Here is a 26551-nt window from a genome sequence, read left to right as displayed (position 1 = left end):
CGTAGGTTTGATGAGAGTGATATTCCTTTTGATAAACCTGCTAGCCTATGTCTGGATGAATTTGATAACTTTGTTGCCAAACAACAGAGTTTCAATGATTATGTTAGCAGACAATTGGAACATAATGCTCGTATGCTTAGTCATCTAAGTGCTCGTGTGGACAGAAACGTCAATGATCTTAAGGTCTCGAGTAAACATGCCTCTATGGTTACTACTCAAGTAGAACAAGTACTTCAGGCTCAAAATGACTTGCTCAATGAGGTGAATGACAATTCTGTCAGAGTCGTTACTAGAGGCGGTAGAATGACCCAGGAACCTTTGTATCCTGAGGGTCATCCTAATAGAATTGAACAAGATTCTCAAGGAGTTAGCACTGATGCACCTAGTCATCCTAGAAAGAAGGAAAAGATGATAGGAACTTGCATGCTAGCAACCCTGTTGCTGATACAGCTGAGAGTCCAAACGGTGTCTTTGTCTCTGATGCTGAAACACAATTTGATGATGAACATGAGCCTAATGATAATATCAATAGTGATGTTCATGAATATGCTCAACCTTGCAATGATAAGGATGTGGAGATTCAACGTGTTGATCTTGATAACCCACAGCCTACGAATAGAAGATACGATAAGAATGACTTCGCTGCTAGGAAGCATGGTAAAGAAAGGGAACCATGGGTTCAGAAACCCATGCCCTTTCCTCCCAAACCATCCAAGAAAAAAGATGATGAGGATTTTGAGCGATTTGTTGAAATGATTAGACCTGTCTTTCGGCAAATGCGTTTGACGGATATGCTCAAAATGTCTCCGTATGCTAAGTATATGAAAGATATTGTGACTAATAAGAGGAGGATACCTAAGGTTGAGATTTCCATGATGCTTGCTAATTACACCTTCAAGGGTGGAACTCCTAAGAAACTAGGTGATCCCGGAGTGCCCACTATACCTTGCTCCATTAAAGGCAACTACGTTAGAACTGCTTTATGCGACCTTAGAGCCGGTGTTAGTGTTATTCCTCTCTCTTTATCATTGGATTGAACTGGATAAATTGACACCCACTTAAATCCCTCTGCAAATGGCCGACAAATCAACTTCTTTCCCTATCAGCATTTGCGACGATGTGCCTGCTGTGGTTGCCAACGTCGCTATCTTAAGAGACTTTGTTATTCTGGATATTCCCGAGGACGATGCCATGGATGTCATCCTCGGAAGACCCTTTTTAAACACTGCAGGGGTTGTTATAGATTGCAACGAAGGCAATGTCACTTTCCATGTCAACGGTAATGAGCATACGGTGCACTTTCCGAAGAAACAATATCGAGTACATTGCATCAATGCTATCAAAAAACTTCATCGAATCTTATTGGGAGCTTTGAATGTCGTATACCTCGTGTCAAGATGAAGTATGATTTGCTTGTTGGGAAAATACACATCCCCATTGAGGTGACCTATTGACTATTCGAAAATTCTCCGTTCTCTTTTGTGATTCGAAAAAGTTTGTCAAAGAGACGTGATCAACCTCATTGACGGATTTCTTTCGATGACCATGAGATGGATGAATCGAGGAGTCACAAACCTCTGTTTCAAGCTTTCACCTTCGGTTGCTTAGAAGAAAAATGATAGATTTAGTTTAGGTGTCCCTGTTTTCTGTTTTAGCGTCCCGTAGAAAAGTACCCCGAAAATAAAAGTTCTTCGAACGTCCTGAAAATCAAGTATGATTTTTTCTGGAATTTTTGAAAAATACTTAAACAAAGAGCTAGTCTGGGGGCTGCACCAGTGGTCCACAAGCCCTGGAGGCGTGGGCACCCCCTTGGCCGCGCCTACCAGGCTTGTGGGGCCCACGTGCACCCCCTTCACTCATTCTAGCTCCCATCCGCTTCTCCTACCTCCAGAAAAAATCGTTTCGCAGCTCAAACCCGTGTTCTTGCTCTTCTTGCTGGGATTTTCGATCTCCTTGCTCAAAGCACCATTCTCCGAACTATTTTGGGGAAATTACTCCTTGGTAAGTGACTCCTCCATTGGTCCAATTATTTTTTGCTCTAGTGCCTTATACATCGCGTATTTTTGCTGCCTTGGTGACCATGTTCTTGAGCTTTGCATGCTAATTTTAGCTGGTCCCAAGTAGTTTTGATGCATAATATGGCCTCTTGGTACTTGTTGGAATAGTTTCTACAAGTTTAGTTGAGCCTTGTTCACTTTTCCTTAGAGTCAGTGAAAATTTCAGAAAGGAAGATATTCAGGAGAAACTATCATGGTGGTTCCTCAAGAAAGAGAGGTCCCCGTCTTGCGATTCGGGAGCCCGATCCTTACCAACCAAGGAACGCACAGGTACAACCATGTGAATAGCCTTCTGATGAATTCATGATTGAGGCAGGTTTCAAAGACGAGTTTGATACACTTGTTCACAACGTCGGACTCGAAGAATTCATCTCCGATAAATGTGAACAGTATGTTGCTCTCACTGCCTCTTTTGTTCGTAGATTCAAATTTCCAGTCGGCCGTGATACATCTGTATTGTTTGATCTCTATGACAAATCCTATACCATGGATTTAGAGGATTTCAATAAAATTTGCAAGATACCTATCTGGGGTAGTCTCAATGATCCTCCTAAATCTTCGGTTAGAGATTTTTTTCTCTGGTATAACTGTTGGAGAAACTAAAGATATTACGCAGACTACCATGGGGAGCATTCATTTTCCTGCTTTGCATTACTTTGCCCTCTTCATAGGCAGATGCATTAATGGCAAGATTGAGCATTGTCACCTCTGCGCAACCGACCTTAGTATTCTTAAGAGCGCAGTAACGGGTGATAGAAGTTTCAACATTGGAGCTATAATAGCAAGGAGGCTGAATAATAATGCTAATGAATGGGATTTCTTTGGTGGGATCTATGACACTCGCATAGCAAGTTTTCTTGGAGTACCCATCTGTGAAGGAGATCCCCCGCTCCATACAGCTTTCCTTGATAGTGTCGCTTTGAAACGCTACCAGTTCCTTGAGAGGGATGATGAATCCCTCCTATACCATTTAATATTTAACCGACAACGTGTTTTCCATATTACCCTTCCTGCTCCTGCCTTCTTTGACTTTCAGGTAAATCGGAGATATTACATAACCAAAGGAGAGGCAGAGGAGTATGAGAGGGAGGCAAAGGCTGCTCGTCTCCATGAGGCAGCTATTCAGGCAGTGGCTGCAGCGCTCCCGTACAACCCCCATTTTGATTTTGGGTATCGCCCGGACCATCCTTAGGAGTAGACCAACTTAGGCCAAAAGCCTAAGCTTGGGGGAGTACGTGTTTCTCACCGACTTTACGTTCTTGCTTATGCTTTTACTTTGTTTGTAGGTGTTCACACTTTGCCTCTGTATCATCCATGCTAGTTATTTTCTTTTTCTCCTTTTCTTTTCGTGTGTCTGTCTAGTTTGAGAAAACCCAAAAATATTTTCTTGTTCTTCTTTTCCTTGTTGGGAGCTTTCCCGTGTAAATAGTTTTCTTTTTCTTTGGGTCAAGGTATAAGACCATGGTTACAATGTTTAGTGGCTCTCTCTTGCATATCTGTTTGTGTGTTAAAGAGCCATATTACTTTGTCTTCTCCTTTGTGTTTGCCTGCAGATTCCAGCTTAGTCCAATGCACGAGCACTCTTATTATTGTTCACATCATTCGGTCGTCCAAGTGAAAGGCAATAATGATGATATATGATCAAGTGACTGAGCCTGGAAAAGCTGGTATGAACTTGATCTATTTTGTTTTTGTAAATATGACTAGCTCATCGTTCCTAGTTCAGCTTTGTTGTGAGAGAAACATGTTTGCAATGACAACTTATAGATCATAGTTGTTGATGCCATGCTTACTTAGCTAGGAGCTTATAATGGTTTGTCTTGGATGCCCACATGAATTTTGAGATGACTGTGTTGTAGTATGATAGGATGGTATCCTCCTTTGAATGATTCAAGTGGCTTGACTTGGCGCATGTTTACGCATGTAGTTTAAACAAAATCAACATAGCCTCTATGATATTCATGTTCATGGTGATTTATGTCCTACTCATGCTTGCATTCAATGTTGGTTAATCTCAATGCATTTTGATGACTGTTGTCGCTCTCTAGTTGGTCGCTTCCCAGTCTTTTGCTAGCCTTCACTTGTACTAAGCAGGAATACTGCTTGTGCATCCACTTCCATAAACCCAAAGTTGTTCTATATGATTCCACCGTACCTACCTATATGCAGTATCTACCTACCGTTCCAAGTCAATTTGCATGTGCCACTCTCTAAACCTTCAAGAAATAATCTGTTTTGCATGCTCGAACCACTCATGTGGTGACAGGGGGCTATCAGTATCTTCCATGCTAGGCGTGTTATCCTCGATATGTGTTTATTCACTATCATTCACGAGAAAGGGTCCGGTACTTGGAAAGCCCAGTTCCATGCTCAAATCGAAAAGATTATTGCAAACAAAACTCCCCCTGTATTGATGTTGGTATGGACGACACCCGAGTATTCGGCTAGTCGTGTAATGTGATTGATCGATGGTGGGGGAGTCAAAACTTTACTTTTCTGTTTGGAAACCGTCTATAGCATGTGTAGCGTGGAAGATGGTGAGAACTCTTGGTCATTGCGTTGACAATGAAAGCACGCCACCCAAAATTATTATCTCTATTTTCAAAGCTTGAGCTCTGGCACCTCCGCAAATCAATGCTTTCCTCTGCGAAGGGCCTGTCTATTTATGTTCCTTTTGAGTCATCCTCCTCTTATAAAAGCACCAATTAGAGAGCACCTCTATCATTTTTATGCTTTGCTTTTAACCGTGTTGAGTGTGACTGTGACTGGATCTTCTTTGCCATGAATTACAATGTTCAGTCAGCCCTTGGTCTTTGAAGGTGCTGTGCATTTATGTTTTGCGGTCTCAGAAAGAGCTAGCGAGATACCATCTGTTCGTACTGCTTCATGATAGTTTTGATTGAATTGTTGACGTTCGAGACTTATTATTATTTGCTCGCTAGTTCATTATGCCATTGATATGAGTTTACCGTGAGACCTAGATGTCATTTGCTTACGTGGTTAGCTTGTGAACTTGCTGAAATTCTGGTTATGAGTTAGACATCGTTGCAACAACAAGGTCAAACAGAGTTCGTAAAAGTTTTTTTTTTGTCTCTTTCAGTTTGTCAACTGAATTTCTTGAGGACAAGCAAGGCTTTAAGCTTGTAGGAGTTGATACGTCTCCGTTGTATCTACTTTTCCGAACTCTTTTGCCCTTGTTTTGGACTCCAATTTGCATGATTTGAATGGAACTAACCCGGACTAACGTTGTTTTCATCAGAATTGCCATGGTGTTGTTTTTGCGCAGAAATAAAAGTTCTCGGAATGACCTGAAAATTTACGGAGAATTTTTCTAGAATATATGAAAAATACTGGCGCAAGAATGAGCGGAGGGAGTGGAGCTGTGAGCCCACAGGCCCAACAGGTGCCCCCTGGCTTGGCAGGCTTGTGGGGCCCACAACGCTCCACCTCCTCCAATCTCAGCTCTATTTAGTCCGTCTCGCCCGGAAAAAAAATCAAGGATAAGAGTTCATCGCGTTTTACAATACAGAGGCGCCGCCACCTCCTGTTCTTCCTTTGGAGCACAGATCTGGAGTCCGTTTTAGGCTCCGGAGAGGGGAGATTGTCGCCATCATCATCATCAACCTTCCTTCATCACCAATTCCATGATGTTCTTCACCGTTCGTGAGTAATCTCATCGTAGGCTTGCTGGACGGTGATGGGTTGGATGAGATCTATCATGTAATTGAGTTAGCTTTGACGGGGATTGATCCCGAGTATCCACTATGTTCTGAGATTGATGTTGCTACTACTTTGCCATGCTTAATGCTTGTCACTAGGGCCCGAGTGCCATGATTTCAGGTCTGAACCTATTATGTTGTCGCCAATCTATGTGTGTTCTTGATCCTATCTTGCAAGTTGTAGTCACCTACTATGTGTTATGACCCGGCAACCCCGGAGTGACAATAGCCGGAACCACTTCCGGAGATGACCATAGTATGAGGAGTTCATGTATTCACCAAGTGTTAATGCGTTGGTCTGGTTCTTTATTAATAGGAGAACCATAATATCCCGTAGTTTCCATTAGGACCCCGCTGCCACAGGAGGGATGGACAATAGATGTCATGCAAGTTCTTCTCCCTAAGCACGTATGACTACATACGAAATACATGCCTACATTAGATTGACGAACTGGAGCTAGTTACATATCTCTCCGTGTAATAACTGTTGCATGATGAATAGCATCCGGCATAATCATCTATCACCGATCTAATGCCTACGAGTTTTTCCTACTGGTCCTTGCTACGTTACTTTGCCGTTACTGCTGTCACTGCTACTACTGTTACTCTTTTGCTACTGTTGTTACTCTGGTGCTACTACTGTTACTCTGCTCCTACTGGTTACTGTTGCTACTGCTGCTATCATACTAGTTTGCTACTGATACTTTGCTGCAGATACTAAATCTTTCAGGTCTGGTTGAATTGACAACTCAACTGCTAATACTTGAGAATATTCTTTGGCTTCCCCTTGAGTCGAATCAATAAATTTGGGTTGAATACTCTACCCTCGAAAACCATTGTGATCCCTATACTTGTGGGTTATTAGCGGCCATGGCGCGGCGGCCTCACTCTCCTGTGCCTACTCGCAGAGGAGGAAGAGGACAGGGAGGGAGCCGATGGTGGGCTGGGCCACCACTGGAATAAGTAAGAGGCCCACATAAGTTTCCCCCTTTTCTATTTCCTTCATTTTATTTCTGTTTTCCATTTATCTACACTTTGTTTTATTTACTTGGGAAAAAATACCTAGGGAAAAACCATGAAATAATTTATGGGATATAGGCTGAATATTACTAAGTCCCGTAAATAATTTTAGCATTTTTGAAACAACTTAAATAAATATAATGCTTTTATTTGACATTTTCATAAGCTTCTCTGGATTATTTAAAATACCAAAATTATTCTGAAAATATAATTCACCTCTGATATGTTGTTGCCAACATTTATGTGACATGGTGAACATTTTTGAAAGCCATTTTGGATTCACTAAAAATCACAACTATTTGAATTGTTTTATTCAAATGAGATTCTAGGGTTTGTTAGTCTCCATTTCAAGTTTAGCAAAATTTAAACATGATGCAACACTCAAGCTAGCACAATGCAAGTGGAAAGACTAGGTATGTGACACATGTAGATACCAAAAGGGGAGACACTGCCATCAACTTCACCGAGTCGCTTCCTACTATGTTGATCCACGCAAGCTTGTTTAAACTTTTGATATCATGATTGTCATCAAATTTGGTGGAAAAAATGTGGCATGGAGACAAGGTAGCATGATGTGTTGTTATGACTTCATGCATTGATGTCTTAAACGTGGAAATTTTCCGGATGAGGCCGGGAGGGGGGCACCCCTTTGTTGCGCGCAATATAAATTTAATCCCATGCTATTTGAGGTGTCGGCCTCCCCGTCTTATACTTATTGTTGAGAGTGGCTTCGGGTGATTCCAGACCTCACGAGATGAAAAGTGTATCTACTGGTTATGTGTGTTTACTTCTAAAATACCGTAAGCGGAATTAGTCAACCTGACCAATGAAAATCGTTGGCTATGGGTAAAGAGTACAACCGCTGCAGAGTTAGAACTATCCGGGTAGGCGTGTCCAAGATGAAGGACGTCAGGTTGATAGGACAAGTGTTGGTCTTCGTGCAAGTATGTGAAGAAAAAGTAATTTCCATGAAAACATTATAGTTGTGTTGGTATGAATATTGTGTTTACTTATTCACTAACTTGTTAAATTGATTGATGCATCATGTATCACTTGGGATGGTCATACCACCTCGATCGTCGTATATCTTTATATAAGCCCTTTCTATGGTCTCGCCCACATGCCCAACTGTTGCATGCATGTTGTTGTTGTCAATATATGCACTTTATGTTGTATCGCTCAGATGCCCGACCGAGGTATGCAATGTTTTATTTTCCTTGAAAGCCCTTTATGTGGTTTTGCTCTGACGCCCGACTGTGGTAATTTTGTTCTATTTATCTTTCGAGGCATCGCTTTAGACACCTGATTGGTTTATTTTATTTTTTGTGTACCTTTTGAGGCGTTGCTTCATACACCCGATCGGTATATTTTTTACCTTTCCTTTTTTGGGAATTCCGGGAGGACTATCGTCTGACTATTCCATTTCTTGATCTATTTTATATCACACTTGAAATTTATACTTGCCGAATGTCATATTTAATCTTACTTGAGCATGTTCATTCTGTCTACATTCATTATATCTTATGTCCAAACTACCTTTGTGAGTACATTAAAAGTACTCACTTGGTATGTCGATTTGGCAATATTTTGATGAAGGCGATATTATGGATGTGGAATACGATAGTGAGTCCGACACCTAGAGGAGCCCTAGTGAGTCTTGCAATCCTGGATTCCACGATTGCATTATTCAACAATGCTTTCGCCAAATAAATAAATTTCTCAAGCCTCACTTTAATGCTTGGAATATTGTAAATTATTAGTGTCACGTCACCCACTCCATTGGGACATATCTACTACCATCGTATCTCGCGAGTCAATAGTACCACCACCATTTTTACTGTTAAATATTGTCCTCTATGATAAAATATTGGCGTGCTTATAATAAATTGTCGAGCAACTTTGGCTCAACCCTGTATAATATCATGTACAATTGGATTTCTGTATCATGGATTGTCTACCACTGTGATTCATTATCTATGATTGAATGACATTAAGGGCTATTTTTTGATAACTATTTTATTCGGGAATCGGTCCTGACAACGTACTAGAACATCAACACGTCCAAATAGCAGTTTTCGAGTGCATGATTCAGTCGTGGAGCACTTAACTGCATGGTGTGATGCGCATGGCGCAACCGCATGCATATGGAACCCCGAACGTGATCATGGGCCGGCCCCAACTGTTGATAGAGCACATGTGGAGGGGCGCAAGAGCAAACCATGAAGTGGGATATGAGAGCAGAGCGTGAGGAGGAACGTGGTCGAACCAGACCACTTTTTACTTGTCATCATCAAGCAACATGTCTATAACATTGATGGAGTTCTCCACCCTGGTCGGATGGTTGGTGTACACCACCGAGGGCCCCACGAACTTTCTGTGCATGTCCACTTTGGCATGCATCACGAATTGGTGCTTTGTCGTTGGCAACCGCTATGAAAGTATCAATATGATTGACTAGAGGGGTGTGTCGGGGATATTACCCTGCGATATGACCCGTCGTGTGGGCGGGGTTCGGCCATAGGCGGTTTGAGGATCCTATGTCCGATGGGCCGTAGAGAAGAAAGGAGGGCGAACCAAACGACTCACCTAGTGAGTCGCTAGGTGACCTAACACCGGAAGACGACGGCTCAGGGCCCACACGGGCGGGAGGCACCAGAAACATTCCAAACTTGGGAGGCAAGACGAAATAGAATTGTATTTGATCATGGGCTCTTTTTGACCCGGACTCTGTTGTAAGCTCGAGGCCTCTACCTATATATAAAGGAGAGCCCTCGAGCCAGAAATATCTAGCAAGAAATCCTCGATAGCTAGATAAGATATTCCGCATCCTTGTAATCGAGATTCCCATCAATATAGACACAAAAGCAGGACATAGACTTTTACCTCCGTTGGAGGGGCCGAACCTAGGTATATCCGTCTCTCGTTCCCGATTAACCTCTTTGAGTTGCCACACCGCGACGATGACCTCACTTCTAAGTCATTTCCCAAGGACATCTGCCGTTACAAACCACGACAGTTAGCGCCCGCCGTGGGGCTATGGAAGGTGAAATTGAGTTCTTGGAGGGAACTCATGCAGTGTTCAGGAGTTATGCGGTTGCTGTGATGATCCAGAATCACCATAGCGATCGCTACACCAACAGTGCAGACTGGGACTCTCAGGCAGACTTAGCCAAGTCTAATCAGCAGGTCCCCTTCAGAAAGATCTATGCGTCGGCGCCCAGGTCGGACATCTACACCAGCATCGTCGAGACGGCTCGGCGTGCCCAAAGCAATCGAAGTCAAGCCTGTCGTCGACACATTTTCATCGGATTCACCTAGGGGCTCAACCTCTCCGATGAGCCAGTGAGCAACGGGGGTGTCATAGACAACCATGACGACGAGTCATGCATAGGAGACGCTAGATCCATCTTGCCTCTCTATGATGGACATGGGGTTTTACGAAGGAAAAAGCCACCGAGGAACCAGATGAACTACCTCGTCAGGTCACGGTATACATGGCAGGAGCTGCATCGGCTCCGGGTCCATCTGTAGAAGGAGCCACCAATTTTTGGATTTCGGGCTCCGCAAAACCCCAAAGGATTCAATCTCTGGGCATGTACGAAGATCTCTCTCGGACTCACCTCACCTAGCTCACTACTCGATGGTCAAGGTAGAGAATTCACTCGGTGGTGAGGAAGACACAGAACACGGTAGTTTACCCAGGTTCGAGCCACTGAGAAGCGTAATACCCTACTCCTTATTTGGTGGATTGCCTCTTGTGGAGGTTGCTGGATGAACAAGTACAGTGTTCGAGAGCCTTCGGAGTCTGGATGGCCTTTGTGTGTTGCTTGTGGAAGAGTGAATGGATCGGATCGGATCACCCCCTCTATGAAGTAACCTACTCTCTATATATAGTGGTGGCCCTGGTCCTCTTCCTTATTGTTTAGGCGGGAAGGGATCCCACAACGGCAAATTTCCAAGGGGGGGAAATAGAACATGCTTCCCTTGTCCAAAAGTAGTCTTCGCCTGCAAAGTGGCTGCCAGCGCCACAAGGGCGAGTTCAGGCATGACGTCCGTCCGGCCGGCGGGTGGCCATGCACTACATGAATCAACTTCTTTGCTGTCTGCCATCACAGATGGCAAAGTCTAAATCCCGGACGGCAAAGAGAAAACCACAGACGGCAAAGAATCTCACGGCCGGCAAAATTTCTGCGTCAGCCTACGACGGCATAGGACCTTCTTTGTCGTCTGTCTCCCCAAAGCAGACGACAAAGCTCTTTGTCGTCAGCTTTCCATAGGAGCAGTCGGCAAAGTGCTCGAGACGGGAGCCGATAGGCGTTGCCTCCGTTAGGGGTTAATGGAGGCTTTGCCGTCTGCCTCCCCCTTATTCTTTGCGGTCACCTCCCCCTTATTCTTTGCCGTTTGCCTCCTCCTCCTCCCCCCTCCACTCTTTGCCGTCTGCTCCCCCTTATTCTTTGCCGTCTGCCTCCTCCTCCCCCCTCCTCTGTGCCCTCTTCTTTGCCGTCTGCCCACCCTGGAGGCAAACGGCAAAGAGCCTATATAGACACCCGAGGATGCACAGCTGGGTGCCATGTGGCACCTTTGCCATCAGCTGGCAGACGGCAAAGAGCCCATATAGTAGCTGTTTTTTTGTTTTACATTATTTCACAACACACACACACACACACACACACACACACACACACACATATATATATATATATATATATATATATATATATATTTGACAGCACATTTATATAATTCACCACACATATATGATATATAGTTCACCACACATATACTTGCCAACACATATATATAATTCACCACACATATATGATATACATATAAATCAATGTACATCCCCATATATCGAAAGAACCAACATACAAAGTATTGCACTGTTTATCCACATATACATATACATATAGTTCGACATTGTTCATCAACTCAAATGAAAACTAGATGATATACATATAAAGTTCATCCATCGACATTGTTCAACTCCATGAATGCCAGCTTCCATGCATGTAGTATATCCAATCTGCAAAAATGTGAATACGAAAGTCAGAAGAAGAACAAAATATGATGTTTCTGAGCTAATTATGTCATTTTTAGCGGAAAACAAGCTAAGAATATAATATTCATGACCTAACCAAGGTTCGTATGCCATCTTTAGCTTATTGTGGCATTTTGGAGCTAAATGGGTTAATTATGTCATTGTTGGGGAAATTAAAGCAAGGATAATATGAAACATGAGAAGAAAGAGGAGGACGAGGAGAAGAAGAAGAAATGAAGAAGAAGGAGGAGAAGGAGGAGGAGGAGGAGGACAAGAACGTCCTTGGCCTTCTCCTCCTCCTCCTCCTCCTCCTTCTCCTTCTTCTCTTCTTCTTCTTCTTCTTCTTCTTCTTCTTCTTCTTCTTCTTCTTCTTCTTCTTCTTCTTCTTCTTCTTTCTTTTCATTTTTCCTATTTATTCTCCTCTTCTCCTCTTGTTGGAGCTAAATTACCTAATTATGTCTTTTTGGAGCTATATGGGCTAATTATCCCATTTTATAGGAAAACAAGCTAAGAATATGATATTCATGAGCTAACCAAGGTTCTTATGCCGTTTTGAGCTTATTATGGCATTTTGGAGCTAAATGGGCTAATTATGTCATTGTTGGGGAAATTAAAGCAAGTATAATATGAAAGGGGAGAAGAAAGAGGAGGAGGAGGAGAAGAAGAAGAAATCAAGAAAAAGGAGGAGAAGGAGGAGGAGGAGAAGGACTAGAAGGTCCTTGGCCTTCTCCTCCTCCTCCTCCTCCTCCTCCTTCTCCTTCTTCTCTTCTTCTTCTTCTTCTTCTTCTTTCTTTTCATTTTTCCTATTTCTTCTCCTCTTCTCCTCTTGTTGGAGCTAAATTAACTAATTATGTCTTTTTGGAGCAAAATGGGTTAATTGTCCCATTTTAGAGGAAAACAAGCTATTTTTATAATATTCATGAGCTAACCAAGGTTCTTATGCCATTTCAAGCTTATTATGGTATTTTGGAGCTAAATGGGCTAATTATGTCATTGTTGGGGAAATTAAAGCAAGGATAATATGAAGGAGGAGAGGAAAGAGGAGGAGGAGGAGAATAAGAAGAAATCAAGAAGAAGGAGGAGAAGGAGGAGAAGGTCCTTGGCCTTCTCCTCCTCCTCCTCCTCCTTCTCCTTCTTCTCTTCTTCTTCTTCTTCTTATTTCTTTTCATCTTGCCTATTTCTTCTCCTCTTCTCCTCTGGTTGGAGCTAAATTAACTATTTATGTCTTTTTGGAGCTAAATGGGTTAATTATCCCATTTTAGAGGAAAACAAGCTAAGTATATAATATTCATGAGCTAACCAAGGTTCTTATGCCATTTTGAGCTTATTATGGTATTTTGGAGCTCAATGGGCTAATTATGTCATTGTTGGGGAAATTAAAGCAAGGATAATATGAAAGAGGAGAAGAAAGAGGAGGAGGAGGAGAAGTAGAAGAAATCAAGAAGGAGGAGAAGGAGGAGGAGGAGAAGGACTAGAAGGTCCTTGGCCTTCTCCTTCTCCTCCTCCTCCTCCTTCTCTTCTTCTTCTTCTTCTTCTTCTTGTTCTTTCTTTTATTTTTTCCTATTTATTCTCCTCTTCTCCTCTTGTTGGAGCTAAATTACCTAATTATGTCTTTTTGGAGCTAAATGGGCTAATTATCCCATTTTAGAGGAAAACAAGTTAAGTATATAATATTCATGAGCTAACCAAGGTTCTTATGCCATTTTGAGCTTATTATGGCATTTTGGAGCTAAATGGGCTAATTATGTATTTTTGGGGAAATTAAAGCAAGGATAATATGAAAGAGGAGAAGAAAGAGGAGGAGGAGGAGAAGAAGAAGAAATCAAGAAGGAGGAGAAGGAGGAGGAGGAGAAGGACTAGAAGGTCCTTGGCCTTCTCCTCCTTCTCCTCCTCCTCCTCCTCCTCCTCCTTCTTCTCTTCTTTTTCTTCTTCTTCTTTCTTTTCATTTTTCCTATTTCTTCTCCTCTTCTCCTCTTCTTGGAGCTAAATTAGCTAACTATGTCTTTTTGGAGCTAAATGGGCTAATTATCTCATTTTAGAGGGAAACAAGCTAAGTATATAATTAATGAGCTAACCAAGGTTCTTATGCCATTTTGAGGTTATTATGGCATTTTGGAGCTAAATGGGCTAATTATGTCTTTTTGAAGCTAAATGGGCTAACTATGTTATTGTTGGGGAAATTAAGGCAAGGAGAATATGAAAGAGGAGAAGAGAAACTTACCGTAGTTGTCATCAAGGAGGAGAAACACCTGGAGAAGGGTCGTGCGATGCCGCTCGGGAGTTATTCTACACAATAGGTATTTTTCAGTGTCTCAGTTAGCATGATGACACTCAATTACTAATACTAGTTTATAATGAAACTCACCGTGCCAATCGAAGAGAAGACGGGCATCGGCGGAGGGACTTGACCGCTCTTCTCGCATAGACCCTGAAGAGTGGGTCGTATTAGTTAGTAATGAAACAGACATTACACACATGATTTGGCTAATGTGAAAAAAACTTACCACAAAAAGCTCGTACAGGGCCCGTTGACCCGCCTCATTCCGAGACGTCTCCTCCTCAATCAATCGTGCCGTGGTCTGGTCCCTCTCATCAAGAACAGCCTGACTTGCCAATCTCTCTTTCTCAAGAGAATCCTCAAGAGCAGCTTGGCTTGCCAATCTCTCTTTCTCAAGAGCAGCCTGGTTTGCCAATCTCTCTTTCTGAAGAGCAGCCTGAAACACCATTCCTCGTTACCACAGTAATGATCTATGGTGACACACATAATGAAATCGATGAAAGTGTTCTTAGTCCGTACAATTAACCTCGATGGCAAGTTCGACTGGCCGTGGACGACGCATTATCTCAGGACAGCTGCTCGACTGGCGCGCCTTGATCTCCGGAAGAGTGAGTGGACAAGGTATTATCCCATCTCTAATGGCTATCGAGCCATGGGGCCTCCCTCCACCAGATATCATCACCAGCTCTGGATCCAAAGGTTCCTGGCTAGGGTTAAAGTCATCCCCTTTCGTAGCCTTCCCCGCGTCCCTGTATGCCACGAGCTTCTGGTGGGATGATATGTTGGTGAAGTTATTGGGATCATCCAGGTCAGACTCAGAGAATGCCTTCGCCTTCTTGTACGAGGCAGTATGGGTCATGCCATAAAGGTCGTACAAGTGTGGCATCTCCGTCTTATTGTGATGCGCCTAAAAGAGAGGAACAAAATGTTAGCATCAAGAGTGAATTGCATGAATCATGAAGCAAATCACATACCCAGTTTCGTCCAAACTGAAGTAAGTTGGCGCTGCCTTGATGGTGTGGCACGCCAACCATTTGGCTACGCCGATCCTTCGCATTCTCGTGGACGGCTCGCCAGCTATCTGTGCACCACTCATCAACCAAAGCCTCCCAACAATCCATCTTATCCGCGAACCATGTCGGGGGCACCTATAAGTTATTAGAAAGAATTTTCAGCACTACGCCTCTGAATGAAATCAAGAAAACTACGTAGAAGGATTTAAGAATAGGTAATTACCTTCATGTATTACTCCTTCAGAAACTTTCCGCGGCAATCCTTCTTCTGCTTCTTAATACCACGCGTGGCGTAGTAATCTCTAATAGCCTGCGGCCGAGCCTCGTGGCTCAAGTTCTGTAGTAACCGCCTACACTCGGCCTCGCGAACCCTGGCAGCCTCCTCCTCATATCCATCCCCACACCTATAGAAGGTATGCAATCAAACGTGAAAACACCGATTAGTACAATAATTAGCTATATTGTTAATTTTAGATTTTGTAAAAGGATAATTTACCCAAAAGCTCTTCATCACCATCTCGGCCCTCGTGTGGCACAAGACACCATCTATAATCTCCTCCGGCGGGGCCTGCGCAGCCTGGTAGTGCTCCCAGGAAAATCCTAGTGTAGGAACCTGACCCTCACCAGGCAACGTGACAAACCCCGGGAAATTTGTCCGGCAAAGCACACCAAGGACGGAGTTCGGCCTGCGGACTCCAAGAGGGTGTACCCATCCCCTGCAGTATGATAAGGTCAACGCATTAGATATTTGAACAAACTTGAAGGCAAAATCTAAAAAAAGAGTAAATGTACTTACCTATCTACTTCAGGTTTCATCACCGGCCTCTGCTCGTGGGTAACCGGCGCGACCGGGAGACGTGTACTACCACGCTTGTACACGGTGGCCCCGTCCACCTGCACATCGCCCTCACTATCCGTAAGCTCATCCCCACCATCCCCGCCCCCTGAGCCACCCGGACCCTCTGTCCAATCCGGCAACTCGGTACGATTCGGCCAGGTCTCCCATCCGGGCCTCTCCACGTCGGGTGAAGCCTCCGGAACCGTAGTCTCCTCCGGCTTCTCCTGGGCCGAATGCACCTCGACCCGAGGCTGCTCCTGGACAGGAGTCTCATGGGACGAATGCCCGTCAACAACAGGCTCCTGGAACGGAGTCCCCATAGCCTCCTACCTAAACGGGTCGACCATTGTAGTCCTATGATCAGATGAATGAGCTGGTGGTGGTGGCGAGGACGGCCCAACAGTCCTCCTGGATCTTCCGCAGCCACCACCTCTCCCTGTACCCTTCCCCTTCTTCCCTACCCGACCAGCACCTCTCCAAGTGGGCAATGCCACCGACGAAGAAGAACCCACGGGTGGTGTCGACAGACTGTCTGCCAAGGCTCTACGGAGAGATAGGGGTGGAAGGGAAGTACCACCCCTCGTGCGGGGCGCCTGGGAAGAACCCGCCGAGCGATCTGGACCAGCGCCCACCATCTTTCCACACCTGGTGACCTGCCATGATAAAGATTAAAAGAAATTAGTACAACATAAAAAAAATGAAGAACTGACTTGAATAATAATATGTACATGAATAATAAAGATTAAAATATATATAATTTAAGTTGTGAATCTTACAAACTAATAATCATCATCAATAAATGCATCATCATCATCACTATCACGCATGTCTTCATGAATGACGTGCTCGTCAGGTTCAACGGCGTGAAGTTGTGGAAGGCCTTCCTTTAATCGTTGAAGCATTGACATATCATCCGCATCAGTAACCTCTACGAGTTCCAGGTCTTCTGGTTCCGGCTCAGGGCTGGAGTCAGATTCATTGTCGCTGTCTACTTCCATGTTCTTGGGTGAAGCACGGCGGTTCTTGAAACGTTTCTTGGAAAGACGTGTTTCTTGGAAGAATTATCCATCATATGTGTCTGGGTTAATGTGAGGTTCATAATCCTGTTCATTTGGGAGAGGTGGTCTGACATGTGGCGGCACTTTATAAACAACATACCAACCTTCCAGATTCTTATCCGTTTGGCATGCCCACGGTAGATAGAAAACTTGGGTCGCCTGTTGAGCCGTAATATAGACATCGGGAACATCTAAATGGGTGTTTGGATTGATTTCGACTAGTTCTATATGTTCATGAGTCCTTCTAGTCTTTTTCGGCTGGAACCAATAACATTTGAAGACTACGACGTTCCGTGGGTTTTCACCATAGAATTGAAGTTCATAAATTGCTTCAACTCTTCCATTATACTCGATAACACATTCACCGATAGCAGAGACACCATAATTTGTAGATTTCTGGTCGGGCATAGATAGCTCTTTGCCAAAGGTACGAAAGAGATACCCGTTGATGTTGTATTTCTCAAATGAACGGACCTTATAGTCAAAACCATTAGCGACTTGTCTCAGTTCGGCGTCCATAGACTCTGAATTAGCCTACAAGTTTGATACGAAACGGTTGTTGCATTAGCCGCAAGTTAGACCAAGAATGAAATGGTCCATTATTGATAATTACCGTTTGTTTGAACCAAGAGATGAAACCGGGATAGCCGCCTCGTGTCTTTGACAGAAGCTCATACTCTTTGACGGAATCATTTTCGATCACCGCTCCATCCGAGAATTTGGCGACGTAACGACTGTTTGAAATATCCGGGAATAAGAGCAGTTCAAATGAATTAGAAGTTACGGGAAAATGTGCCGAGAACTCACTCGATGTACGGTCGCACTTCTGTTAGGTTGTTGAAGATATACAACGAAATGTTCCGCCATTCTTCCACATCCAACGTTATTGGTTTGGAAGCACCGGCTTGTGCGAGCTTCCCTTTGAATAGGTTGAGGTTGGACCCACCTTTTTTAGGGTGTGCATCATCGTGCCGAGGCTTCGTATTATGCAAATGATGATTTTTGCCTTCGTAGTGTGCTGTCACAAAGTTTGCCACCTCCTCAGTAATGAATGCCTGAGCCATCGATGCTTCAATTCTATGCTTATTTTTACATTTAGCTCGAAGGGTCTTCTGCATCCTCTCAGTTGCATAGCACCAACGATCTTGCACGGGCCCACCCAATCTTGCCTCGGTCGGTAGATGTAAAATCAAATGCTGCATTAGATTAAAGAAGCCCGGTGGAAAGATCTTCTCTAACTTGCACAACAACTCCGGTGCAAACTCCTCCATGACTTCTACCATGCCAGGCGACAATTCTTTCGCACAAAGAACACGAAAGAAATAGCTCAGCTCCGCCAGTACTAGCCATTCATCCTCAGGAATAAAGCCACGTAACATCACCGGCATTACCCGCTCTAACCATATGTGCCAATCATGACTCTTGAGACCAAAGATTTTTAATTTTTCAAGACTCGCTCCCCTCTTTAGATTCGCTGCATACCCATCGGGGAACATCAAGTGCATTTTGACCCACAAGATAATTTCCCTCATAGCTGGCCTTCCAAGATTGAACCAGGCCTTTGGCTTCGACCACTTCTGCTTTCCTTTGCCTTCTCGCATGTTTTGTAACGGTCTATGACATAATGTCTCTTGATCGACTCTAGCCTTAATATTATCCTTTGTCTTCCCATCTATGTCGAACAATGTTCCAAAAATAGCCTCTCTGATATTCTTTTCAGTGTGCATCATGTCGATATTGTGTGGAAGAAGGAGGTCTTTGAAGTAAGGCAGATCCCAGAAGCATGGCTTGTGAGTCCAGGCGTGTTTTGAATTATACCCCTTGAAATACCCTGGACGCTCTAGATCAGGCTCGAGGGTGTTTAACTGATCCAGGATCTGTTGGCCTGTGAACGCAGGTGGTGCCAAGTTTTTGACAACTTTACCTTTGGTAAATTTCTTCTTGTCTTTTCTGAACTGATGGTCAGGATCCAGGAACTGTCTCTGCAAGTCAAAGCAAGAATACATCCGACCCTCCTGCAACCAATGAAACTGAAGAGCTGCCTTGCATTGGGGGCATGGGAACCTTCCATGCACACACCATCCAGAGAATAGCGCATACGCTGGCAAGTCATGCATAGAGTACATGTACCACACATGCATTTTGAAGTTTTCTTTTCAAGCGGCATCGTATGTCTTGACCCCATTATCCCAAGCTTCTTCTAATTCATCCTTAAGCGGTTGCAGGTACACATTCATATTCTTCCCCGGATAATTGGGCCCTGGAATTACCAACGTCAGAAATATGTACTTTCTTTGCATAATCTGCCCCGGGGGGGGGGGAGATAGAGTGGAATGACAAATACAGGCCAACAACTGTATTGGGTTGCCGTCATGCCAAAGGGATTAAAACCATCCGTGGCGGCGCAGACTCGAGGATTCCTTGGATCTGCCGCTTTATCCTGATGCAATCCATCAAAATGTTTCCACGCTTCCCCATCCGATGTGTGTACCATCATCTTATTCCCATCCGCATCTAGTTCGGTTCTTTTGCCCAATTTGTGCCATGTCATCTGTCTGGCTGTCTCTTCGACCATGAAAAGACGTTGAAGTCTTGGTACGATTGGCATATACCGAAGAACACTAACTGTGATTTTGGTCTGCCTCTTCTCACCCATACCGTTGTCTACCACAAGATACCTGCAAGACTCGCAATTGGGACAATAGTCCAAGTGTGCATACTCCTTCCTAAATAAGACACATCATTTCTCACATGCATCTATCTTCTCATAGGGCATCTTAAGTACACGAAGTATTTTGTCCGACTGGTACAGGTTTGCAGGCATGACATGGCCTTTGGGTAGGAAGCGTCCAAATAGTGTCATCTTCCCAAGTTGAACTGAGCCTTCAGAGCCATTACTTGTGCAATTGCATCTAGCTGACAGAGCTCAGTGTGCTCATGGAGAGGATGTTTTGAAGACTCCAACATTTCATAAAAGGCCTTTGCAGATTCCTCCATCTCATCTCTCGAATCCCGAGCATCATCAAAGTCTTGCACCATGTCTTCGATCCCGGTACCATGCTCGTCCGTGCAACGATGGACCACCTCAGCTCTTGTGCGTTGTATAGACTCACCATGAAATGTCCACACCATATAATTAGGCTTAAAACCCCTCCTCTCCAGGTTTTAATCATTACAGCCTCTATCGTCTTTTTTTAGTTGTCGCATCCAGGACAGGGGCAATAGTTTCTTTCCTGGCCATTTGCGAATGCGGCTTTCACAAATTCCTTTGTTTTTACAAACCATTCTTTCGTCATCTCTTTCTAACTAGGGTGACCGGTATACATCCACGCACGATCACTCATCTTGCGTAGCTACTAAAAATAGAAGAAATATATTTATATATAATTTAGCATTTATATTCATTGGTTAATCAGGTTCGCCATTTTTATTACGTCCAGACAACCTACACGCTAATAGGTAAAGATAGGTCCTAATCCCACCTGAGTATGTGCAGATTGGGTTTGTTTTCCCATGCTCTGCTCCGGATCCAACACAAAATTTCGGCAGCACCTCCCCGCTGTTCTCCTGATACATGTCTCCGCAATAAACAAAGAGGATGTGCATCCGGAGAACAACAGGGAGGCACTGACGAAATTCCGCATCGGATCCAGAGCACAACATACGTGAAAACGAACCAAATCTACACATACTTAGGCTGTCCATGGATAATGTTGGACAATTCGAAAGGATGGCGGTTATAAATATGCAAAGACATGCATATTTATAGATGTCGCCCTTTCGAACAGGAGACGCATACTGGTCACGCATACTGAGAAATTAATTTAATTACCTAAATCTAGAAAGTTTCATCCGGAAACCAAGCCACAGTAAATGAAGGGGCGGGGAGGAGATGAAATTTGTACTGACCTACGAATGCAGGGGCGGAGCTCGTACAACGCACGGGCAGGTCTTCGCACACCAGACCTCACAGCGACGAGACAACTGTCACATGTAAATACACCCGATCAACACAAATATTCTAATTATGTCATTTTATAGCTAAATGGGATAATTATCTCATTGGTGGGGAAAATAAGGTAAGGAGAATAATAAAGAGGAGAAGAAAGAGGAGAAGAAAGAGGAGGAGGGGAAGAAGAAGAAGAAATCAAGAAGAAGGAGAAGGAGGAGGAGGAGAAGAAGGAGAAGGTATTTTTTTTTTCTTCTTCTTCTTCTCATCCTCCTCCTGATCCTCTCCTCTTCTCCTCCTCATCCTCCTCTCCTTTTCTCCTCCTCCTCTCCTCTTCTTCTTCTTTCACTGGAAATTTCGGAATGACATGTCCCAATTCCAAATATCACGTGTCCAAATCACATGTCCACATATGACATGTCCACTTCAAATTCTCATATAATAGGAAGAACAATATAGAACTTGAAGCAAAATGCAGGAGTCTTTTTTCTTCGCAATATTTGGAACTAGTGTTAATCAATTCTGTTTTTTTTCTTCAAATAGGCTATATGAAACTTGAAGAAAAATTTGCAACCTAATAAAAATTAACCTAAGTAACTTAACCTAAGAACCTAATAAAAATTAACCTAAGTAAATTAACCCAAGTAACTTAACTAAATTAACCTAAACAACTTAAAGTAAGAACCTAATAGCAACAAGAACCTAATAACAATAACCTAACTAAATTAACCTAAGTAACTTAACTTAACTAAATTACCCTTAGCAAAGAGGGAAAGAGAGGAAAGGAGGGCCGGAGGACTTACAAGGGGCTAGGGGAGACGTCAGCGATGAGGTGGAGCTCGGGGGAAATGTCGGCGGCAAGGTAGACCAGGGGCACGGAGAGGAGTGGGCGGTGGTGGAGCAGGGAGTCGCAGGGAAGAGGGGGCGCTGGTGGAGCAGGGGAACGTAGAGGAGGGGGCGGTGGTGGAGCAGGGGCACGATGGTGGAGGAGGGGGTCGTAGGGAGGAGGAGGGGCGAGCTCCTGCGGCAGGTCACGGGGAGGAGGGAGGAGGGAGGACGAGCTCCGGCAGCGATGCAGGGAGAGAGTCGGGGCGGTGGTGGAGCAGGGGCATGATGGTGGAGGAGGGGCGAGCTCCAGCGGCGGGTCGCGGGGAGGAGGGAGGACGAGCTCCGGCGGTGGTGTAGGGAGAGAGTCAGGGGCTGTGGTGAGCCGTTACGGGGGGGAGAGGGGGGGTGGGGTGGGGGTTGACGATGTTAGGTCTAGTGGGCGCTTTGCCGTCTGCCCCCGACGGCAAAGGGGTAACATGCTGACGGCAAAGAGGTGGACCGTAATGGGTTAGAGGGCGGTGTGGGGTGGGTTCTTTGCTGTCTACCTGCATGTGCTTTGCCGTCAGCTGGCAGATGGCAAAGAGGCAGCAGATGGCAAAGACACTCTTTGCCATCAGCCTGCTCTTTGCCGTCAGGTTTTGGGTAGCTGATGGCAAAGAGTGTCTTTGCCATCAGGCAGCAGACGACAAAGAAGCAGCAGATGGCAAATTCTCTGATTCCAATAGTGATGGTCTTGTTGCACCAGAATGGAAACCTTTAGGAGATGCCTTGGGAACCCCTTGTACGTCCTTTCCCCCTTTGCTCTAAAGGCGAAATTGTGCCACCCCGCTGTCCGCTGCTCGCCTATCGTTCCTCTGCGTCATCCTTGACACCTGATGTCGGGCCTCACCTCAGAATATCCGTCGCTCCGGAGGGGTCCCGAGGAGGCCCACTGCGGGGTCTTGATGTTGTTCATCCTCGCGAGGCTTGGCCCCTCGCGAGGGCCTTGTCTTGGGTGGTGCCAGGCCCATCGGTTAGCTTGATGAAGTGGGCTAGCCCTGGTCCGCAGGCAGGCAAGTCTGAGTACCCCTATTCCCAGAACGCCGACAGTAGCCCCCGGGCTCACGGCGTGCTCGGGTTGGCTTCTGGGCGAAGCCTCGGGGACGGCCCAAAGCGCCGTGTGCCCTAATTGCCTGCGACCAAGGCGGCACACGTGTCTAGTCGTCGTGTGGTGCTGCTATCGTTCCCCAAGGCGCCTGGGGTGTAGCAGGCCTCGACGACACGATCTCCAAGAGACGCGTCGGCCATCATTGTTATTCATTAATGGCATCGGCGTGGCCGACCCACGCCCAATGGCCCTCACAGATGTGACTGCTTGGTTGACAGGTGAGGCGACGTGGTGGCAGCCCAACTCACGGCACTCGAGTGGCACGCAACGCTTGTGTTCCCATGATGCTTGGTGGTCATGGCTCGCCTATAAATCTTCCCTGCCCCTATCAAGGGGGAGGCACTGCGATCTTGAGCTTCCTCTCTGCTTCGTTTGCTCCACCAATAAAAACCTCCTCTCCTCTTCATTTCCCTGCCTTCCATGGTGTCTCCGGGAGGCGAGCCTGGCGGCAGGTAGAAGTGTGCGACTTCGTCCGCACCTCGTCCGCCCCAGGGAGCAGCGGCGGAGGGCCCTCGGGGTCTCCGTGCGTCCGTCGCCTCTGGGACCTAGCCGATGAGTAAGTCCCTCGTCTGCACCTCTTTTCCTGGTTATCCCATCTGCCGCTTGGTGGCTGATCTCTCCTCTTCTCCATTGTGCCCTCCGCCATGAAACCCAAGCTTGGCGAGCTTCAGGTGGAGGTGGAGGGGCTGCGGGCCCAGCTCGGGAGCGCTGAGGTCGCCCTCCGGGCCGCCCGTCGGGGCGGAGCGGGGCTGAGGGAGGAGCTGGCGTCGCTGCAGCGGCAGGTCCAGGAGGCGAGCGATGCCGTTCAGGCCGCCCAGGACGAGGTGGCGTATGCCCAGATGATGGCATCCCAGCACAGAAAACAGTACAAGAGCATCGCCGGCCAGGCGGCAAGCGCGACGCGCCGATTTGTGGGAGACGCCCCGGCGCAGGCAAACGTTAGAAGCGATGGGGGCTACCTCGCCTTCTTCCATAAGGTGGTGGAGACGCTGGAGGTTGGCTTCTCCAGCAGGGAGGATGACAACGTGTCTGACGAGCGCAAGCTTCTGGGCCTTGCCTTGAAGCTCGTCTTATCCAACCTGTGATGCCTTGTCCCGCAGTTCGACCTCCGGCGCGTCGTTGAGCCGGCGCCTGCTGAGTCCTATCGTCTTCTCCGGGACGAAGTCCGCCCGCACGTCGACGTCCAGCGAGGAGGACTCCGATACCGAACCTGTCGGCGCCAAGGGCAGCGTCGGATGCTTCTCCCCCTAGGCGTCCCCCAGCTTTTGTTTCCTGCCCCTATATCATTGGACCATGAACTCTGCCATGTTGGGCGTTAAGCTTTTGTGTTATTACCATCGCCATTCTCCCTTTTTCCTTTTTCTCTTGAATCAAAGGCTTTCTCGCCGGTAGTTGTTGTGGCTAGGTTTCCTTGCATCGGGTCCGTCGATGACACAGCCGGTCCTTGGGGGGAGTGGCGGTCAGGGCCCATAGGAGGTCCCATCCTCCCGAGGCATCGTTTGCCCCACTACACGCTTGGTCAATGGCCTTGTTCCTTGCCGTAGCTTGGACCTTTGGCCCTGCATCCTTTCGTTAGCACGCGCATGGATAGTTTGACGTGAAACCAGATGGACCTCGTCTGGGCCTGCGTACTTAGCTCGTGGGCTTGCGCTGATCCCTTCCGTAACTCCTCCTGAGTAGCTCCTGCTCTATAGGTTGGATGGGGTGGAAACCCTTTCGGCACTCTACGTCTGCAGGTCCCGTTTATGACCGCTAAGGTTCCTGACGCTCTATGCTTAGGATCCCCCTTTGACGCCCGAGTGATTCCTCATCCCGTCCCTTTGGTCATCGCCCAGGGGCGCCATGAGGCCTTCCGAGACTCTTTGTGGTGGTATCATGCTCCGTTCCGAGCCCTCGAGCGGGGGTCAACTGCTGAAAGGGTTTCCCCTGGCACGTCAAGTCCTTGCTTTCACACCGCTTGATGCCTAGGGGCGGTGCGGAGCGTCTAGCTCCTCACGCAATATCATCCAGAAAAAGCCGACGAAACAAAAAATCGCAAGAGAAAGTTCCCCCGATTTGTTTTTCAAACATCAACTTTTGAAATCGGCAAATTTGAGTCCAGCAGGGTTAGTTCAAGATCCACGAAGAAGCAAACAAATGTCGCGTCTGGCACCTAGGCTGGCATAGTCATTGGTGTACTGCGTTGATTTCCTTACCAGCTGCGGGCACAGTCATTGGAGGACTGAGTTGAATGCCTCTGTCTTCTCCCCAACACGGAGCACAGGGCTACCACTAGGCGTGGGATGGACCCCTTCTGCGTCCTCGGGGGGCCCTGGGCGTATACAGCCCCAGCTTGTTATTACGTGAGAGTGTCACAGTGGGGGTGTATCTGGGAGGTCACAAGGACACTTTGGCCTAGCAAGTGTCCCTACCCCCGAGGCATAGGCGCCTGATTCCGGAAGTCATTGGTGGACTATGTTGATTGTCGCCGTCTTCTCCCCAGCGCTGAGCGTAGGGGTTGCACTAGGCGTGGGATGGACCCCTTCGGCGTCCTCGGGGGACCCTGGGCGTATACAGCCTCGGGTCGTTATTACGTGAGAGTGTCACACGACGAAGTAGGTGCTGGAAGGATTAAAGGACGATGCAGAAGTGCGACGGGTTGATGTAGGTCATGCACGCTCCTTCTCCTGAGACCGGCTGAGGGCTTTTCTATTGCTCTACGTCGGCAGGTCCCAGTCCCACACATTTCCCTACCGCCGTGAGTTGCTTCACGGGGCAAGGCCTTGAATCCCCTGATACCGACGGAATGTGCCTGGACGGCACCAGGGTGGCCAAGTGGATTTGTGACTGGTAAGTCTCTGAGGCTCGGTGCTCAGGAGCCCTCTTTGACGTTCGAGTGGCTCTGCATCACCAAGACCCAGTCCCGCACATTTCCCAACCGTCGTTGCATGCGACTGAACGAGCGGACGCAGCTACGGGGTCAAGCCCTGCCGCCCCTGATAACGACCGAATGTCCGTGGACGACATCAAGGGTGGCAGGTGTCCTTATGACCGGTAAGACCCCTGAGCAGGGGGGCATAGATCGCCCAAAGATGCAAGCAAGGTAAGACGTCAGGTCTCCGTATGGATGCATCAGAAGTTATGGAAGCATGAGTAAATGATACGATGGGCAGAGATGTGCCCTGAGCACTTGAAGTTCTTGTGGTCAGCAGACACACCCTAGAGCAGTGAGCCCAAAAAATAACCTCGCTTGGCTTCTTCGCGTCTGAGGGGCGCCTCGCGAGGCTCGGCCCCAGCGCCCGCGCTAGCGCCGTAGTTGTCGCGGGTCACCCGCGCCACTTGTGTCCTGTCGTCGTATCTGACTCATCCTCCTGAGGCCTGGGGTCCTGTTCTTCATGGTATCTCCGTGGGGACGGCGGCAAGCACCATGCCCCGCGACGTGGGGGTGCCTCGCTGCCCGTGCCTCTTGGTCCCAGCGCTCCGCCAGCGTGGACCCTTGGGGCCGGCTCAAGGAGGCCCCTAGGGCTCTCCTCACTCCCGCAGAGGAATGGCGCCTAGGGTGGGTGCCTGAGGTTCTTACTCGATGGGAGAGTCAGGTTGTATCACATAGTTCGGTACGTAAAG

This window comes from Hordeum vulgare, chromosome 2H (assembly GCF_904849725.1).
Source record: "Hordeum vulgare subsp. vulgare chromosome 2H, MorexV3_pseudomolecules_assembly, whole genome shotgun sequence".
Lineage (NCBI taxonomy): Eukaryota > Viridiplantae > Streptophyta > Magnoliopsida > Poales > Poaceae > Hordeum > Hordeum vulgare.
Note: the sequence above shows the minus strand (reverse complement) of the source record.